We start from the raw sequence: 13,086 nt of genomic DNA on the forward strand, positions 1-13,086 counted from the left end.
ATACTTGGTGATACACCGCGCGATGCGCAGCGTCAGCCAGATGGCTTGCCAGCAAGATGCGAGAGCACGGGAGGGCCAAGGTAATGAGGAGAGACCGGCGCACAGTAGCCGTAGCTTTGGTTACGGAACGAAAAAGAACACACCTTGCTTTTATTCGTCGGCACGTAATCTGTTTTCATAATACGTTGCCGGCCAACTTACACCAAAACGTTGGTTGTCAAGCACGATATACACAGAGCATCTTAGAACACATTTTAACAGGCTAACTTTTGTGCCAGTGAACGAAGAAATCGTTGACTTCGTCTATTCGCAATAGTTGACCATCTCGAATGCACACATATCGCTCATATCCCAGGTTTATCGTGGATGTCGAGTTCATCGACGTGCGCTCACCAGAAAGACAATGATCATAACATGCGGATGACGAAACCGAGGGCGTCAAGTTCGTTCTGTTTATGCTAGCAATGCAAAACAAATGATTGTCTGCAACCGCAGCGGTGAAGAGGAACAGTGTGAGTTCACTGAGTCCCCGTGGCTGAAGTTGCACTTCACATTCGCTTCCGAAAGTTGTTTTTGACGCCTAATACAGCACAGTGGTAGCCCATTGAATTTGAGCCGTCCGACAGCACAGCAATTACACCGGAAAAGCGTTAGAATCGCAGACATTTCCATTGGCACAGCTACCGTTCCATCAGGCCCTTTTTAGAACATGCGTCTATGATTTAGCACCCCCATCACTCTTTTCACACGAATCTACTCAAATACGTTCAAAACGAAGCTGAACCGATCATCTTATCTTCAAACACTCACTATCAAAGTGCGTCCACCTTAAAAAAAAATCACTCAATCTCCCTTCTCTTTACATGCGCAGGAAATTAACGCGGTTGACGTTCTTCCATAGACTTTACCATAGCAACATAGCATGGTAAAGACAAAACCCCATATTTTGTTGTTCGATCTCGGGATTCAACGGAAGGAGACGAGACTGCAGCTGCGACAGGCGGCTATAGAACGGCCGCACGTGGCCTGAGGATGGCTCGCAGGCGGTGCTGTCCCGGCGACAGATAAAAGAACAGGAGCAGCAGGAGAACGAGAAAAAAGGAACGGCTGAACACGACACTACTACAAATACGTCCAGCGGTTAATCGCCGCATAAGAGCCAGAAGAAGAGTGGGCATCATCTGAGAGGATGACGACCGCTGGCTCCCCTGACAGAAGACGATATCAAAGTTGTGATGAGGCCGTTCAAAGGCCTAGCTGTGAAAGACTTAATCGGACCGGAGCTTTCTTTCACCGCGATTAACGTCTTCCAACTGTAGTTCGACGGAAGTTTTTTTTTTCTCTTCTACTATCCTAATTTCGACGTCACACGAGCACGCGGCCGAATAGGTGAGGAAGATCACCCGCCTTAATATTCGGGACCGGCCCCATCCATAATTGATGTGTATGTGGCGGACCCAGAGGACTCCATCTGAGGCATCATGCACGGGACCCCGCCTAATACAATGCCGGCGTAATTCGCGGCCAAACGCCGGGTGCGTACCCAGCGGGCGGTGATCGAGCGGGCGAGAATGCTTGGCTTGTCCGAAAAGGCCTTTGTCACCTTCACGTGCGGTGTTCTGTCCAGATGCGTTTACTTCATCGGGGCGGAATCCCTGTGCTACCTCTACAAACCAACGAACCAAGTGTGCAAGGTTTGCCACGAAACAGGGCATCACACGGACGTGTGCCGAACACCGAGCGTTACAGTGTGTGCCACACGTGTGGAGCGCGAGACCCAACCCAAAGACATAAATGTGCCCCCAATTGAGCGGCGTGTTGCGCCATCCACGTTACCGGGGGCAGGCAGCGTAAAAAAAATCGAATGAAACCAGTTGCCCCAAGAAGACAAGACCCATCATGGAGGCACAACCGAGCTGGTGCTGCTCTGGGTCTTTCATCTTCCTTTGTACTTCGTTCGCTTGCTCCGTTGCCAAATTGAGTGTGTTTGGGCCCGCTTTTGCCTGACAGTGCAGAGGATGGGTGGGAAAAATGACGCCAAGGAGATAAAGGTTCTGTCTAGACAGCTTGACGCGTGCAAGCGTGACATGCGAACGGAGTTGAGAGAACGGAAAGACAGTGTAAAAGACTGTGCCGACGCATTCGATGAAGTGAGCGAATTCAAAAAGAAATTAATATCCTTGAGGGATGAGATAAAGCCGCTACTCAAAGAAAATAGCACCCTAAGGGATGAAAGAGAAAAGCTGACACAAAAAAATCGAAGACCTTGAACAGTACCAAAGTTTGAATAATCTCGAAATCAGGGGAATTCTAAAAACAGATAAAACAATTGACGTCATGAAAAATGCTTGAAGAAGTAAGCGACGCCCTTGAAGAAATCATCAAGGAAAGTGACTCTGACACATGTCACTAGGTCCCGGCACCGAAACAAGATGTGCACAGCATTGTTGTTCGCTTCTTCCAATAAAGGAAGCGTGATGAATTGCTCGCCGAGGCCAGAAAGAAGTGGCTGACATGTAAAGAGCTCGATCTAGAGTCTAATAACTATGTGTATGTAAATGAACACCTGACACACACAAAAAAAAAACAAGAAACTGCTTGCAGCCGCGCGCATGAAGAAATCCGAGGTAAACTGGCAGTTCGTTTGGACATCAAAAGGACGGGTGCTGGCACGGAAAACTGAGACTTCAAGGGTCATCTGCATAGCTTCGCAAAATGACCTTAAAAATGACGCAGAGACTGAATAGGTTGTCAGGAACGCATACACTACCTCAAAAATTATATTAAGTTGGGACTTGAATTAGTTACGTGACGCCTATTACGATATCCTTCGTATCAACAGAGAAACCACAGATTTAAAAAGTTTTTCCACTATGCATATAAATTCCGGAAATATAAGAAACAAAGTAGACGAAATTCACAATATGACGTCGTTAATTGAAAATAAATTTGATGTTATATGTTTCACCGAAAAATAGTTATCACAAAACGACCCCGTACCTATTTTTGATGAATATCTCTTGGCGCACATAAATAGAATCAATCAAAGGGGAGGTGGTGTAGCTATGTACGTAAAAGAGAGATCACGTTTTACCGTAGGGGAGGAATTCGCTGTAGTTACTGAAGACGTAGAATGCCTTACTGTATATTTAAGAAATACCATGGCATCGGTAATTTTTAGACCTACTACTGGCGAGAAAGAAATTGTTTGCAGTTTTTTTTAGGCGCGTTGCTACCGCATGCCTGTTTCAGCAATGAACGTTTGATAACCATAGGAGATATAAACATGGACATGAGCTCACATGATACATGGGCATGGCTTCTGAAATCAATTCTAGTTTGCCACGCCTACACAAAGCACATTAAGTTACCAACCAGAGTTACATAGAATAGCGCCACATCGACTGACATCTGTGTTACAAACTTAAATGAAGTATTTGCTGGCGTTCTTACAAGTGATATAAATGACCATTTAGCCCTATTTTATTTTACCAATCGCACTAACAAGAATCTCGCTACCCGTGCACGTTGTTATCGTCGAATAATAAACGGTTTTTTGTTACGACACTTTCTGGAATTCTAGCTATAGACTAGCAGGCGGTCTGCAATTAAAGTTATGTTAACGCAGCTTTTAACATTTTTCTTTCAAGCGTACAAACATCTTATGAATCGGCTTTCCTGCTACGATATGAACGAAGCAGAAATAAGAAAGTACGAAAACCTCAAACAAACCATCATTTGTATCTTTATATAATAAATGCGATGTACCACCTTTTCATAAAAACACGTGATCAAAAACAGTTTGCGACATTCAAAAAGTGCAGAAATCGCCTAAAAAGCAAACTGAAGAAAGCTAAACAAGATTGCTATCAACAACTGTGTTCTAGCATACGTAACGAACTGAAACTGATATGGCATGCAGTGAAGAAAATAACAAGTAGAAAGTCGAGTATCGCGTCGCAAATACCATTGCTGAACAAAAGTCAAATGACGAGCATGAACGAACATTTTGTTCAGGCTGGTTCATGTACCTAGGCAGGTGGCCAAAGAAGAGTGAGTGGTTCATGCAATCGGTATCCCGCCGGTGACCAGCTTCATGTTTTTGCAACCCACGGATTGCGTTGAGATGCAATATCTGATAGACAAAATGAAGAGCACAGCCTCGGCAGGACCTGACGGAATTCAACCTGAGCCGATCGAATGTCTCAAGCGAAATAAGTGTCGTTCTAGCTTATATTGTTTATTTATCAATATCTTCAGGAAGTTTTAGATATGCGCGAAAAACCGCTCGCATAACAACAAACCATAAAGGTGGTGCGAGAGATCAAGTCTCAAATTACAGACCAATATCGGTCTTAAATATATTTTCAAGGCTTTTGGAAAGCGTCGTGGTTGACAGGCTGTGGTCTTTCTTGACTAAACAAAATATAATCTCAAAGTACCAATACAATTTCCAAAATAATAAGTCAGCAAAGCAGGCCCTTCTAGATATCAAAGATAAAATAATTGGGAACACCGATAAACAGAAGGTTACACTCGGCCTTTTTTTAGACTTGATGAAGGCTTTCGACTCAATCGATCATAAAATATTGTTGCATAAACTAGAAATCTACGGAATACGCGGCGTCGCTAATGATTGATGATAACAGGGAGTACCTCAGGGCTCAAAACTGGGCCCACTATTGTTCTTAATTTATGTAAATGATATTGTACGAATACCCGACTCAGCTGACTTGGCAATGTATGCCGATGATACCAACGTGTTTTTTTTTTCATCCAGTGGCACTTCTGGACTTTCTGTCAGCGTTAACGCAAGTCCAAATCGCTTGTAAGTTTGGCTGAGAGAAAGTAGTATTGCATTAAATACTGTAAAAACAACATACATTTTATTCAGGGCTCGTAACAAGAACATACCCAGTGACATTAACATTTATTTCAATGGTACGGCAATTAACCATGTCCAAGAACAAAAATTCTTAGACGTATGGTTTGATGAACATTTATCTTTGTGTTCACATGTAAGGATGCTATGCAACGACCTTTCTAAATCTGTCGGTATCATCAACAAGATAACCCAGCTGATTGCGCCTTGGCTCAAACAACAGTTATACAATGCTCTCCTTTACTCTAAACTCTGCTGCGTCTTCAAACAAACTTCAACACAAACTTCAGAGAAACAAGTTCAAAAACAAACTACAACAAGCTAATTCTTTTACAGAAACAAATCCTCCGTATACACTGCAATTACCATGGCCGTTTTGTAGACCTTGAAACAGCTCCTTTATTTCAACGCTATTCCCTTCTTCGAGCAGACAGAATATATTATAAGAAGCTTCTGATCACCATACATAAACAAAAATTATTCACCAAACTATACCATGAAGAAATATCTCGTTATTCACTACGCTGAAATACCAGACACTTACTGAAAACAAGAACAAATTATGGAAAACAAACATTCACATATCAGTCTATAGAAGTATTAAACAAGGTAGGAGAACTGTTAAATTTTAGCCCTTCAGAAAGCTCCCTCAAACAAGAGCTTAGTGCATTATTGCTCGCCGAAGTCATTTGCTTTCACTAATTATTGATATTTTCTTTTTATTGCATCTGTTTGCATGTTTGTATGACCTAGCAAAGAGTGGTAGTGAGTGATTTCAGTGCTCCCGACACTTCCTGGAGATATGTCAACGCGGCTTTACTGCAACGCATGACAGCGAAGCTTGGTTTTCGACTGGCAACTCTACAAACGGCACCCACGAGGTTAGGAAACAGGTGTCAGCAGGGATACATTCACAGACCTAACTTTGACTTATAACATTAAGAACGTGACGTGGACGAACCTATACGAAAATTTGGGAAGCGACCACTTCATCATAAGCACGTCAGTCACTTCGCCGAACCTGCGCACTATCGCGGATGATGCCGCCATAACAGACTAGGCGACCTTTCGGAAGCACCCCTGCCGGAGAACACGCCTAGTGACATTAACGGCTGTGTAACGTTTATCCGAAAAACGCCCGAGGAAAATTCCAAGAAGGTCGCGCGCATGGCAGAAACCTCGGCGATCGGCCAACACCTGCTGCACTTGTGGGATAGCAGGTAGAGCCTTTCGGAAAGATAGATGAGGCAGCACCTCAACCGAAGACTTTACAGGCGTTTAGCTGCCCTCTCAATGGTGGCAAACGGTTACGCAGCACCGTTGGCCGCCGACGGTTGGATTCAGTTTTTTAGCTCTCTTAAAGACCCCCTGTGCACCCATCAGGAGTATGCTGGAGCCGGCAAGTTCAAGTCCGCAGTGAACCGTACATTACAGAAAATAGCTCACGAATTCCCGAGTAGAGACTAGGAATTAATCCAGGCTCTCATCGAACGATATATAGGAACAGATATCATACCACCAAGCAACACGTAGTGTGATGGTACTGAGAACCCTGAACTAGCTGCACCAGTAAGCAACGCAGAGGCATTTGCGGCTGCCCATGGAGGCTGCCAACAGAAACTCCGCCCCGTGGTCGATTAAGATCACCAACACCATGGTTCGAAATGTCAGCGACGAGTTCCGAGAGCGCCCTGCTCTGTTCCTTAACGAACAGTGTTTGGACATGGGTGAAGTTCCTTTGTAATGGAAGAAAGCCCAGAGCATAACTATTTCTAAACCGGGCAAACCACCCGTTCTAGAAGCCTTAAGGCCCATATCGCTAACAACGTGTATTGGCAACGCCTGCGAGCGGGTGATTCAAACTCTGCTCCAAAATTACATACAGAAATAAAACCTTTTCCCTCTCACTATGGTAGGTTTTCGCGCCGAATTCTCTACTCCGGATGCTTTTCTCCTACTTAGAGAGGAGGTCCTCGATTACGTGCCCAAAGGCAGGGAACATCTAGTGCTTGCCCTCGATCATGAAAGAGCTTCAGATAACATCTCTCACGAGGCAATCCTTTCGGAGCTCAATGCGATTAGCTGTGGAGAGCGTACTTTTAACTACAATAAGTCCTTCCTTTCCGGTAGAACGGCCATCATTGGGCTAGGGCAGACAAGATCAGATCGACTTCAAATGCCAACTGAAGGTACACCACAGGGCGCCTTAATCTTCCCGCTGATCTTCAGCATTGACGTGCTCAGACTCGCTCGCGCCCTAGAGAAGATTGCGCACCTGAGTTATACTCTTTATGCGAATGATATCACTATGTGGGTTCACTAACGCAGGAAGACGAGACGCTACAGAAGGTCTCGAAAGCGGTAGCGGAGTTCGCTAGAAATAGCGGACTTGACTACGTGCCAGATAAGTCGGAAGTCATAAAATATATGGAAAATCTTATAAAAGTAACGACAATATTTCGCTCGAAGTGGACCACCATGCCATCGCCGAGGTCACCCCCGCCCGAGTTCTGGATTTCTGGGCACAGAGCAACGATGGTGTGTTTGGCCTCGCCAACCACACCATCGGCACCATAAGGACTGCAGTGAAGCAAATAGCCAGAATTACACATCGTATCACGAACCACAGAAAGCACATGTGCGGAAAAGATACACTAAGACTGGTCCAGGCCTTCATCCAGAGTGGAGTGGCACACCGCCTGCCATACTAAGGGCGAAGAAGGTCAGGTTGACGCCCTAATTAGAAGTGCCCACAAAGCGGCCCTTGGGCTGCCCCTCAGTACACCAACGGAGGTCCTTCTAGCGATCGGTCTTCATAACACCTATGCAGAACTGAGGGCAGCGGTGCTCATCTTTCGGAGGTACCGTCTCAGTAAAACCCCAGCGGATAGGGAAATTCTCACCACGATAGGAGCCCCGCCCCATCATCTGCATCTCGACGAGGTGTTGGAGGACGTGTCGCCCGACGTTCGGAAGCGAATCTCGGAGGAACTGGTGCCCAAAAACATGCGCGACGACTGCCGCGACGCCAGATCTACATCGAGAGTCAAATGGCTCCGTAAACAATTCGGAACCGACTCCAGTGTCGTGTACGACGAAGCGGCCAGCTACGTTAGGCATCGCCACGTAATCGCGGCCGTAAACAAGGGCTTACAATTCCTCACTAGTGCTTCCTTACGCACCCCATCCACTAAGAAGGCCGAGAGGACGGCTATACCTCTATCTGTGCGGCTTCAGGAGCGTAAGGGTGTGTCGTCCGTAATATTATCGGACTCGCACGAAACTTGCCGGCTCTTCATGGCCTGTAGAATACGGCTGCATGAACCCACACCAACCCACCGCCACAGGTTGATTTGGTGCCTGGGCCAGGCCGCGCTCGAGGGTAACGAGAAGGCCGACGCGTTAGCTAGCGCGTTTTGTAATCGAGTGGCAGTCTCCGACTCCCGATAGTCGCCCGTTCCTATTCTAGCCAGGGAAGTACTGGCTCGTTTCACGCGCCAAAAGTATGGAACGTCTCACAAGTCCCTAAGCGGAGAAGAGGCGAAAGACCTATCACGGATACAGACGGACGTATATCCTCATCTCTTAAAGCTACACGCTATACATCCAGCGCTGTACCCGGCTAAATGTCCGTGGTGCGAAGGTAGGCCAACACTCTACCAATTTTCGTGGTGATGCGTGCCGAAGCCCAGACACCTGAACTCTAGTTTAAAGAAAAATTAAATTATGGGGTTTTACGTGCCAAAACCACTTTCTAATTATGGGGCAAGCCGTAGTGGAGGACTCCGGAAATTTCGACCACCTGGGGTTCTTTAACGTGCACCTAAATCTAAGTACACGGGTGTTTTCGCATTTGGAACTCTAGTTTAGGCAATCAGACAATTATAGTACGGTGCAATGGGAAGCACAGCTGGCCAGTTCGGACATGGAGGTACAACTAGCATTTCTGGATCAGCTGTCGGTGGAGGCCACTGGCGCCCCGGACGGAGTGCCCCACCCATAAGACTCTATGGATGCTTTCCCCCCTTTCTTTTTTCCTTTTTCATAAAGAATTTCATTCACTCATTCTTCCACGCCGTCGGTTTAGCGAGTTGCGCCACTGATTCACTGGGCATATGCCGTTCTTCAATGAACAACTCGTCAACTTGGGCCGCTGTGGGAAAACACGATGTGGGAACATTGGGAACATTGGGAACAATCCTCAGCGTTAGCACACACCGGCGCGTCACGCTTCTCATCTTAAGGCCACGCGCGGACTTCTCGGCCACTCTAGCAGATGGCGCAGCGTGTTAAGAAAGATGCGCGACAGAGGAAGCCGGCTGCCGCGTGGCACGCTTCTGACCGTTCGCACTCACCGGCGCGCCATGGATTTCGGAAGTCATGCTTCGTGTCGTCGATGCTAGATGCCGCCGAGTGTTCTTCACGTACAAGCGCGAAAGAGAAGTCCCCGCTGCAGTACGCATCTCATACGTAACTCGTTTCGGTGGTGGCAGTACCTTTCTTTTCTAGATTAATTAAGTGCTAAACGCGTTATCATCGACCGTCATCGTGAGATGGGTTCTGCCGAATTTTTTCAAGAAAAGTTCGAAGTACCACAATGAATAAACCCTAGTGTGGCAACACTCCTCTAAACATGGATACTGTATTTCCGTGAAATGTATCAGCCATATGCAGAGGACCTACCCTTGCGCGACGTAAGTGTGCGTTTAGAAAAGTAAAGGTTACTGCTATATCAGTGACGCCAAAGATGCTGCAGGGCTAAATGCGAGGTAACCTTTGTGCTCATTTGAACTTTGTTTTCGCCATAAGTTTTCTTCTACTGTAAACAGAATTGTCCTTTCTGTGAAAACAGATGTTTGTCCTTCGTCCGACTGCGGACTATAATAAATTGAGCGCACCTCTCAAGCAGTTTATGGGCAACTCGCTTCTTCTGGACCGTGAAAAGCAGGTACGCATGCAAGAACCGTGTAATACATTTCCCATTTCTAAACCTTCCTTTCGCCTCTTTGTCGTTATACTGCTGCTGCTCCATGAAGTAACTGCAATCTTCTAAAGCTGGCAGAAATAATGCTGGATGTCGTCACATATGCAGAATGCTGTAAACGCGCCCAAAAAGCTGCGAGATTCAGTTTCCAATATCTTTTTTCTCAATATTTATAGACATTAAGAACGCCAGCAGGAGGTACTCGGTGTGTAACCCTTCTAGCCATCGCTCTCACATGGCTCCATTAAGAGCTGACATCTTTCGTCGCACCTCCGCTTTCCACGGGCGTAATAAATTATAGGCTTAAGGGTCCGAAGCGGCGCAGTTTATTACGAGGGGCGTCGAAGTGGACTCGGCTCCGGAATTATTTGTACCACCTGCAGTTCTGTAACGTACCCTTAAGTCAAAGTAATTGAGGGTCTCTTGCATTTCTCCCCCATTTAAATGCAGCCACCGTGACCCAGCATTGAAACCGCGATCTCGTGAGTGCCAACAGTCTTTTAAATCGTCCACTCCCGTCCTCAAAAGCGCAATAGAGCACAACTGCCTTTTTCTAGAGCAGGCTATGTCGTATCGCAGTGTACCATGCAGCTTTGTGTGAGCACATTTCTGGCTTTCGACGCCTCTTTGGCGACACTTTTTCGAGCTGTCTCATCTAAGAAATGTGTATTGTCACGCCTGCGCGAGACACTAAAAGCGCGCGCAACGCGACGCTTCTCTCGATGCGTCGCAGAAAAAGCGCGTTGGACGAAAATTTCTGCTTAACAGCTGTGACGATGGAGCTTGCTTCTGGGATTTTTCGCGCATTTCACGACATTCGAGCAGTAAAAGCAAAGACGTTCGCTATATAATTTCTTTGGTAAGCTGTTTAAACAAGGAACACAGAAGCCGCTGATTTAACGTCACAAATAATTTCGCAAATGAAAAGTCCATCATGTACCAATGTTTGCAAGTGGCTAGTTTACGAGAATAGTGAATATAACTTTGCTGTCTAGTTGTGTGGCCACGGTGAGATCACTGCATCACACACTGCATCACTCAACTATAGAAGTGGGCCTAAGCGGGCCACATTGTGCACTCTGCAGCAGAAAACAACTCCATACCCAACAGAAACCCAAGCTATGAACCAAAATTGAAGAGCTGCAAGTGAGAACCGTTCTACAAGCACATAGCGGTGGTCAGAAAAGGGAGGACAATAATAATAATAATATTTGGGGTTTTACGTGCCAAAACCACTTTCTGATTATGAGGCACGCCGTAGCGGAGGACTCCGGAAATTTTGACCACCTGGGGTTCTTTAACGTGCACCTAAATCTAAGCACACGGGTGTTTTCGCATTTTGCCCCCATCGAAATGCGGCCGCCGTGGCCGGGATTCGATCCCGCGACCTCGTGCTCAGCAGCCCAACACCATAGCCACTGAGCAACCACGGCGGGTAAGGGAGGACAAGCGCATTATGAAAATCTGAAGGTTTGACAGCGAAGCTGTGTACCTCTACCGTCCAAGGAAATTTTCGTGTCGTTGGCGTGGTCAGCAAAAACTCTCCATACGTGGGCCGATCCCAGAAATAGCGCAATGCCCGGTCGACCCGCGGCGGAGGTGAAGCAGGCGTTAAGCACTCCCCAATCGTGGGCCGATCCCGAAGATAGTGCAATGCCGGGCCGATCCGCGGCGGAGGTGCAGTTCGCCATTAAGGGGCCCACTTACACAGCTTCGCTGGTCATCCTTCTTCACAGAGTAAAAGGGCACTGAGTTCTTTTTTTTTTTGTCATATTAAGCAAGGGCCTCTACATGAGTGTCTCCCCGGTGATGCGAAAGAATATGCTTGCGGAATTAATAGAATGGTTGCGCGTATATACATGTTCAGAAATCAACTTCTTTTTATTTTTTTTTATATAAGGGCGTGTCATCCAATGGTAAAGCTGTTATTCCGGTCTAAAACATATCATACAGTTGTTTTCAGGGCGCTATGTCCTGCGTAAGTATGGTTCCTGTACGCTCCTCCTAGCGCGCGAAACACGAAAAAGGTCACGTGGTCACGCGCATGCGCACTGAGGCACCAGTTAACTGAAGAGTGATTTGAAGGAACTAACTGCGCTCATTGCTCGACTCGGCCATAGCCTGCCTGCTTAACGTGTAGGCTACAATCGCCTCGCGCGAGGCGCCGCGCTAACTATGAGAGAAAGCCAACACAAGCGCTGGCAGCTTGCCGCTTCCACGCAGTCATCCTATCAGGCTTCGGCTGATGAGCACGAGGTCGCGGGATCGAATCCCGGCCACGGCGGCCGCATTTCGATGGGGGCGAAATGCGAAAACACCCGTGTACTTAGATTTAGGTGCACGTTAAAGAACCCCAGGTGGTCTTAATTTCCGCAGTCCTCCACTACGGCGTGCCTCATAATCAGAAAGTGGTTTTGGCACTTAAAACCCCATAATTTCATCCTATCAGGCAATGAGCAGCAGACTTATTTCCTTTGGATCACTTCTGCTACCAATGGTGTGGCAGCGCACGAGCGCGTTATTACGTCCTACTTCTTGTATTTCGCGCGCTATGAGTAAAGTGCGTAAAAAATAATTGGGCAAGACATAACGCGATCAAACCTACTTATTCTCATGTTTTAGAACGCTATACAAGCCTTCCTATACTATACACCCCGGAGGGGAGGCCTGGCAGCGCGTGCGCTGAACTTCAAACCAACGACACCAACCCAGGCTGGCTGAGTGGGTGCCAAAGTTGCGGCCCCATGGGCACCGACCTAGCCTTCCCTGCGGCCCGGTCCCCCACATCTCCTTCCCGCTAAAATAATGTTGCTACCACCACCACCAGTGGTACGAGGTAGATAGAGAAGGTTTCAGGAAGAAAAACAATATTAAGGGGATGTATACAAAATGCTAGAACAAAAAAAATATGTGTTGCATGCCTGAATAAATCAAGCAGGCTCGTTGACTATTTCTCACCGCCCTGTTTCAAAGTTCATGACAATAAATCAACATCGTCATCATCAGCATCGTATCATGGCACGGGCCAAGGAATGTGACATGTGCGCCGCTTAGTCTTGATACCTGTCTTTACTCTTCGCTACGCATTATGGCGCATCCTCGCAAGGTACGAACCGGTGCTGAAGAAGCGAATCGTATGCATATATATATATATATATATATATATATATATATATATATATATATATGAACGAGAAGAAAGGGGATTAACCGAGGAGCC

Source organism: Dermacentor variabilis, chromosome 10 (assembly GCF_050947875.1).
Source record: "Dermacentor variabilis isolate Ectoservices chromosome 10, ASM5094787v1, whole genome shotgun sequence".
NCBI classification, from domain to species: Eukaryota; Metazoa; Arthropoda; class Arachnida; order Ixodida; family Ixodidae; genus Dermacentor; species Dermacentor variabilis.